Below are 8,136 nucleotides of genomic sequence, written 5' to 3'. Positions count from 1 at the left end.
CTACACCGGAAGCAGACCCAGGTGTACAGCCAGCGCTGCAAACAGGGAGTTGCAGCGCTGGCTGAGCTTTTAAGTGTAGACACCTGCTAAGTTGCAGCGCTGTAACCCTCTCGCCAGCGCTGCAACTTGCAAGTGTAGCCAAGCCCTAAGATTGGGAAGAGTTGTACTTCCTTACCTCACAGGAGTGTTGTAGGGATAAATACATTCAAAATTGTGAGACTGTCATACTAAAGCAGTGGGGGCGGGGAGAGAAAGGTGTATCTTTGATAACCAGACAGACGCACACTCGACATTTCCATGGAGAACTGTACAAGGCATTCTGAATGACAGAAGTCTCGGAGTGCACAGTTTTCCAATACGAATCCTGAGGCAGGCTGCCAGACCTGCTCATGGCTTCACATCTTACAACATGAACATCAGAAAATATAATGTATTGTACAGAGATCCTGACTAAATTAACCACACAGTGCAGGAGTAGAGAAATTAGGATAAGGAAGGAAACTGCAAACAGGGAAAAAGTTGTCCTAATATTACTAACCCTTTTTTAAAAAGCTTAAATATTTTCTCAAGTGAACTAATCCTAAAGTGCAGAGGTTTGGTCTTATTTTGTTTCTCTCTTCAGGGAAAAGTAGATCACAGAACTACTGTAAATGTCTGTAAATTTGTACCCAGGGAATAATCAGGAATAAAATAACAAAGGTGCCATTGCTGTTGGTCAAGAATACTTGTAACTAGCAGAACACACCTAGGAAATGTCTTTCATGGCAATAATTGCTACTGAGAGATAAGACTCAGATTCATAAGCACCAAATTTGGTTGTGGTTTCAAAGAGAAATAAAGAAACAGAAATGGACTTCTCCTAAAGCTTTTCTTCTTGCCTACTTTAGTTCCTGCAGCACATTACACACAGAGAGGAAACAATAGGATAGGAGCTCTCTGAATATGGGAACGCCCACCAGTCTGCAAAAGGAGATTGTATTCCTTTTGTATCTTACCTGTTATAGGGGTTTTGGAGTGGAACAATTTTAAAGTGATTCCAAGTAGAATCTTTGATGAAATAGGGTATCAGGTCTGAACAGTGAAATCACTGCATTCAACATTAGTTTTAAACTGGGGTAATCTCAGTGGAATGACATACTGGGGTTGTAACTCAAAGGATAATTTTTTATTTGTTTTTAATATGGAGATGCTCAGCTCTGGGGAGATAGTCTCATCTTATTTAAAAGTTTAGAGGAATTCATAGGTCTGGCAGGCCCCTGCATTGTAACGATTGGTAATTTGAAGAAATAGTTTTCTCACATTCCCTTTCAGATGTTGGAGTACAAAGTGTTTGTATAACCAATATAACAAAGGAGAGAATTAGACAATATCTTCTTAGGGGTTGGACTATTTTGTAGCCACAAATTTCTAACTCTAATTTATTGTCATTGGTCAACATTTGATGAGCCTGCAAAAGTTTTGCACATTTCACTGTAGTGAGATAATAATCCCATGAGTCTCTCTCACCCTCATCAGACAAAGAGCTATACCAGACACCTAATAGCCAAAGGATTAAACCTACCAGCCACCAAAGTTCAATGAGGAAGATGGGTGGCCCCCAATGAGTAGATTCCCAGATGAAGAGCTATCATTTCCCAAATGTAGGGAAAGGGAAGATGCTGAGGTGATATCCCTGGACCCTTCTTGGAGGTTCAGGCTTTCATATCAGCTTTTAGCTAATAGCTGATGAGTTTCAACATGTCCCTCAGCCTCAAAAAAAAAAAAAGTGGAAGCGGAAAAAGAGAGGGAAATAACCGCACAACCTTATGCTGTACATAGTGCCGAGCTGCACTGCTTAAGAAAACACAAGTAGATATTCTGCCTCTTGGATCTACCTGACCCACTCAGGTGGAGCACATTCACTGATACACCCTTTTAAGAGGTGCACACACTCCTCCCTGCATGATGGGGTACTCTGAAGTTCAGTTGAGAACAAGGCAGTAGGGATATGACCTTAACTCCTCTTACTCCTTTCTTGCTCTCTTTGTGATGCCAGCATCTCTGAGAAAGTAAAGTGGGAGGAGTCCCCGTGCTTCCCTGAGCACAGGAACCACACATTTCTACAGTGGACAGAAAGAGGCTCCTTGCAGTCTCACTCCCCAGTAGACATCAAGAACCAAGCATAGCCAAGTCCCTGAATAGCCAAGTACTAAAGGTCATGGACTGCAAAATTCCCTGCAAGGATTCATTGCATGAATTTACTAAAATACATTTTATGATAGTTAAGATTAAAATACATGGACAAAAGGCTAGAGTGAAGTGAATAAATATGGACTAATGGTACAGCACCATTTATGTCTCTTCCTACTTTCCTACTGGGAAACTAGAGGAAAAAATCAAGCTGTGAGGGGATGAGAGTTGCTAATGTTAGCACTTTCTTGATTATGCTCTACTTTGTCTCTTTGTAAGTGGTTGCATGCTGATGAAATTTTCAACTCTTTCACTAACAACCTATTTGCAAAGCTGGAGTCTCTTCTTTCACTTAGTAACTAAGTACAATTGTCTATAAACCCTGCTGAAATAATTTTGTTGACTGTTAGTACTTACCATTTTCCACTCCTTAGTAGCATTGCTTTTATCGTACATGCAAAGTTAAAGGCTGCATGGTAGTCAAACTGCCACTCCTTAGTAAAGGTGTAGAAAAAAAACTATTGAAATGTATTTTTGTGACATTGGCTAACTTAGAGCTTAGTAAACTGCCTTCTTAAGTTGGCACTCATAATGAAGGAAACCTGAAGAAAATGGTATTTTAAACAGAACTTTGTAGCCTTTTTATCAAGTGACCTATGTAGGAAGATATGTTTCTTTAATATCTTGGATAATTAAAGCAAAAATAAAACCATATTAACATACACATCCCACACAGGTATTAATATTCAGGACCACTTCACCTGCACTGTGACCACTAATCTGTCTTCCGAAGAACTACTAAAAGAATACCAAGGGTCTAGTCTTACAATCCTATGTTAAATAATCCTTCCTCATCCATGTAACTGACTCCCAAACCTCTGAGAAGCTTCAAGGAGCAAAATTTGATACACAAGTGCTTACATGCTTTGAGACATACTTGGTACCAACTACTTAGTCACAGAGCTAATAGTATAGCAGGGAGGCAACTACCCCTGCTGCAGCCCCTATATGTACATATGGCACCTTTTCAAGCATATTATGCAATTGACAAAAGGAGGTGTACAACAAGAACTTTCATGTGGGGCTGAAGAACAAGCCTGCATTACACTTGCCCAGCAGCAGTGCTTCCTATTCCGCAGGGCTGGGATCAACTTCCTATTCCAGGCATTCAACATGGTGCACGGGTTCACATGCTGCTGTATCCCTGAGCCCCATGTTGCATTGCCACCCGCTCAAATTTGGCCTGGCCGAAGGATGGGCCAAACCTGAGTGGTGCTGCAACCCGTGCCCCAAATTGCAATGTCTGGGGTGGAAGCCAGGTCCAGCCCCACTGGCAGGAGTTGCCACTGCCAGATGAATGCAGAGTGGGTTCACTCTCTAGCCCACCACTGGTAACCCATTAGCCCCTGCCCCTGGCTGCATAACCTAGTCTACCTCTGGAGCTCCTGAATGCAGTTAACAGCAGCACAGAAACTAGACCCCAGGACCCGAGCAGAGACTTAAAATGTTAAAAGCCAACAAAATAGCAAAAGAAGTAAAAAATATAGAAATCCTACCTCAATTCTGATAAAAGTTATGTGAGGTTACTCTACGGAAGGTAAATATCAATACCTGGAGAGACAAGACAATGTACCAGATAAAAATTATCCCATTTTAAAATAAAATGTTTTATAATAATACTGCATCATCTATTTATAAAAAATGCACTTATCAGGGATTCCTCTTGGTACTGATTTATATACAGTGCTTATTTTCAATAAAGGCCTCCAAAGGACTTTACAATCACTGAATAAAGTCTCATTATCACACCCATTTTACAGAAGGATAAACTAAGCCTCTGACATTTAAATCATTTCCTCTGGGGTAATATGGCAGATTGGGGATTATAATCCCGAGTCCTAAATTCCATGCCACACAAACAACAATTATAACATAAAATAAATAAATAAATGAATAAAATAGATCACCAGTATAATCTACACTGCATCCAAGTCCAGCAGCCTACAGAGAACATGACAAATGTTAAAGAAAATTACAACTCAACAATCTCTTAAATACCAGGAAACATGCCAAATAAATAAGGCATTACTAACACTTTATTCAAAGAGAAAAGAAAAATGCCTTGAAATAAAACATATTGCAAATATAAACAAAATGCTAGGCTGTCACAACAGGGGATAGTAAATGCAGACAATGTTCCCCTTGTTTGTCCTGTGTTCATCTCTTACCTAGGAAACATTCCAAATATGTGGTTATTGTTTTTAATATTAAATTCCCTATATGTTTGATGGTTCAGCATCATTTGAAGTAGAGATGTATGTATGAAGTAAACATTGTATAGTTAGTAGTCCTGGTTTTGACTCATTAACTACAACTTTAAGCTGTTCATATTTTATTGGCTATTTGAGCCTAGAATCCAGTAAACACCTATAAATTTTGAAGTAAAAATGAAATGACAATTCATCTGATAAATACAGTACATACAATTTTATTTAGGTTAACTTTACCCCAGCTTTTGAGTTATTCACTATGGGCACAAAAACTATGCAAATTCTGAATCATTCTTCAAATTTGTTCACAGAGATATTGAATTTAACTTGCAAATGTTGATAATTCAATCCATCTCAGAGTGATCTGTCTAATTAATGCATTTTCATTGTGCATCAGTATTTCTTATATGTAGAGTTTTGCAAATTGAAAACTTCTTTTGAAGTGCTAAATTGTGAAATAGCAGAGAATCCTTTGAATCTTGAAAACAGAGCTTTGTAAGATATTTCCAGGCTCTGAAACTCTTCAACTCCATCTCATTTTTCCTTAATACTCATTTGCTATTGATAACAATTTATGGCTAATTTAAGCAGGAAAAAAATTAGATAATTAAGCTGTTATTTTGTGCACTGCATGACATTATTACAAATGAGAATCTAATCTCCCAAGGAGAATAAAAGAATATAGGAGCCCAATTATTTGTAATAAAGCCTTTGATTTCACCAGTCATATTATTTGGTTATATTTTAGACCAGAAAGACAGCATATGGTCCATCTGGGTCTATGTCTAGTGATAATACTTTGAGAGGATTTTTCCTCCTTGTAAATGCTGTTTTAACTCCTTAAAGTATGTTCATGAAGGAAGATTCTATTGCTGACTTTGATGGTTAATGTATGCCACAGACCAACAGTTGTAGTAGGACATATCTCCTTAATTCTCTTAGCACTTGATCCAAAGCCCATTGAAGTCAATGGGAGTTTTTCCTTTGACTTCAAGAACTTTGAATCAGGACTATAAGGCCAGATTTTCAAAAGTACTCATCACCCAGCAGCTTGCTGAGAACAATGGGTGTTCAAAAAAGTGCAGATCGCCAACCCTCTGAAAATCATTAGTCTTCACTAAGGCATCTAAAACTTTGCAATTAATCACTTTTGAAAATCTTAGCTATATATGTACATTCCATAATTAAAGGGGGGAAAAAACAATCATGATTGAATAGTTAAGAACTGAACAGTAAGGAAATCCCCAGGCTTATTTTTGCATCCTTGTGTGTATGTGTTATAATCAGTTAGCTGACATTTTTCATTCATGAAGCTGGTTAAAAAGCTGGGTGGGTTTTTTGGTTTTGTTTTTGGTTAAAGAGGACTTTTAAACTTTATTTATTTTATTTTATTTTTGCCACCTATCCTCTCTCACCTTTCTCACTACCCCACTTTTCCTGTGGAGAAATAAAGAGGCAGGCAGTGCGGGAGAAAAGTTTGTCAGAACCCTATACTATAATTTTCTTGAAAACCATTGGTACAACCTTTGTTAGGTGCAATTCAGGGGATTGCAGTGTAGCTAGCGTCCTCCATTCCATGTCCACTTAGTCCATGCTATAACACAGGTAAACCATATGTGGCAACACTAAGTAGCAGAGGTTGCAAGAGTCAGGGAGAACTACTGGGGCTCTCTCACTCTGGTGACCTCAATAAAGAATCTTTGAATATCTCTAACAATCAATGACTTGTCTCTTTTCTAACCCAAGATACAATATGGGGATCAGATGGTTAAGTACAAAGCTAACACAGCTGAAAACTTAAGTAGTCTATTTCACTATTAGCCTGTACTACTTAGGCCATAATATTTTTGTACGTTTGGTTTACTATGTACTTTCACATATATGGACCCAATGGGTGAAATAGCAGCTAGGTCAGGGGTGGACAAACTTTTTGGGCCAAGGGCCACATCTGGGTGGGGAAACTATGCAGGGCCGGGGCAGGGGGTTGAGATGTGGGAGGGAGTGTGGTGTGCAGGAAGGGTTCAGGGCAATGGGTTGGGGCCAAGGAGGAGTAAGAGCTGTATGAGGGACTCAGGGCAGGGGGTTGGGGTGCAGGAGGGGTGCGAGGTGCAGGCAGGGGGCTTACGGCAGGGAGTTGGGTAGAAGGGGTCAGGAGGGCTTTGGGCTCCAGGGTGGCAGTGGCGCGCACTGGGGCCAGAGCAGGCTCCCTGCCTGCATGCCCTGTCCCTGTCCCTGCACCGCTCCAGAAAGTGCTGTGGCCCCTGAGGGAAGGGGGCGGAGGGCTCCATGTGTGCTGCCCTTGCTGTGCCTCCAGGTTCCCTGTTCCTGGTCAATGGGAGCTACAAGGGGTGGTGCCTGGAGGCAAGAGCAACGCACGGAGCCCTCTGTCCCCCTCACTCAGGGGCCACAGGGGCGTGGTGCCGGCCACTTCTGGAGAGTGGCATGGGGCCTGTGGTGCCACTGGGGGCAGTCCCTTGAGCTGGATCCAAAGCCCTGAGGGGCCAGATCCGGCCCACGGGCCATAGTGCACCTCTGAGCTAGGTGAATAACTGATTTTTTCAGTTCACTGGGAGTCCCAAAATGTTGGTTTACAAAAAACAAACAAAAGATCTCATTTTAGGGCAAACAAAAAGGCATGTTCGACCTGACCGAAAACATATTAGGTGTATTTTTTAAAAAAGCAAAAGAAATTTGGAAGTTAATGGCTAGATTAGAGTCACAAGAGCAGGAAGAAGAGGAGGGCACCAGTACCTCCCGCTTATACCTAATAGTCTAGTGGTGAGGGCACTCACAGGGATACAGATCTGGGTACAAGTCTGGAGCAGAGACACTAAGGCCAGGCTCTGACTCAGTTCTGAGTCCAAGCCCCCTTTCCATCCACACACAAATCAGTTTGACTCAGGTCAGCAAACACTCAGAGATCGGGTCCTAGGATGTTAGTAGGAGGGTGGGTCGGAGCCCAAGTCCCACTGTGACTTGGGTTTAAGCCTGTCATTTTGCAGTGAGGATGCAGGTTAAGCTGCAGACCCAAGTCAGAAAGTCTGTGTAGTGCAGTATGAACATGTTAGCATGGCTGCCAGACCCAGGTCCAGCAACCATAAGCCCAGGTTCACAATGGAGTGCACATGCTCAAGCATGGCCTTGGAAACACTGAGTCCAATGTGTTTACTGCGCAGTGTAGACATACCCTTGGAGTCTTAAACTCTATGACTAAGTCCCTGCTCCAGATATTTCTTGAGCCAGAGGATATGTCTACACTACAGGATTATTCCGATTTTACATAAACCAGTTTTGTAAAACAGATTGTATAAAGTCGAGTGCACGTGGCCACACTAAGCATATTAATTTGGTGGTGTGCGTCCATAGTCCGAGGCTAGCATCGATTTCTGGAGCGTTGCACTGTGGGTAGCTATCCCGTAGCTATCCCATAGTTCCCGCAGTCTCCCCTGCCCATTGGAATTCTGGGTTGAGACCCCAGTGCATGATGGTTCAAAAACAGTGTCGCGGGTGATTCTGGGTAAATGTCGTCACTCATTCCTTCCTCTGTGAAAGCAACGGCAGACAATCATTTCGCGCCCTTTTTCCCTGGATTGCCCTGGGAGACACCATAGCACGGCAACCATGGAGCCCATTCAGCTTTTTTTTACTGTCACCGTATGTCTACTGGATGTTGCTAACAGATGCGGTACTGCAGTGC

General features: G+C 41.7%; 1 protein-coding gene across 2 annotated transcripts in view; it reads right to left on the bottom strand.

The window, feature by feature from the left end:
* Positions 1-8,136, bottom strand: part of RALYL (RALY RNA binding protein like) — a 620,330-nt gene that overhangs the window by 449,317 nt on the left and 162,877 nt on the right. The window contains exon 1 of one of the 2 annotated variants that reach the window (XM_032768367.2): positions 3,726-3,777. The exons of the other annotated variant lie outside the window; for it this stretch is intronic. The gene's annotated coding sequence lies outside the window, so the exon portion shown is untranslated. Of the gene's footprint in view, positions 1-3,725; positions 3,778-8,136 lie in introns of those variants that run through there. 2 annotated transcript variants of the gene reach the window in all.

Source organism: Chelonoidis abingdonii, chromosome 2 (genome assembly GCF_003597395.2).
Source record: "Chelonoidis abingdonii isolate Lonesome George chromosome 2, CheloAbing_2.0, whole genome shotgun sequence".
Classification (NCBI taxonomy): domain Eukaryota; kingdom Metazoa; phylum Chordata; order Testudines; family Testudinidae; genus Chelonoidis; species Chelonoidis abingdonii.
Note: the sequence above shows the minus strand (reverse complement) of the source record. Positions and strands in the feature narration are given on the sequence as shown.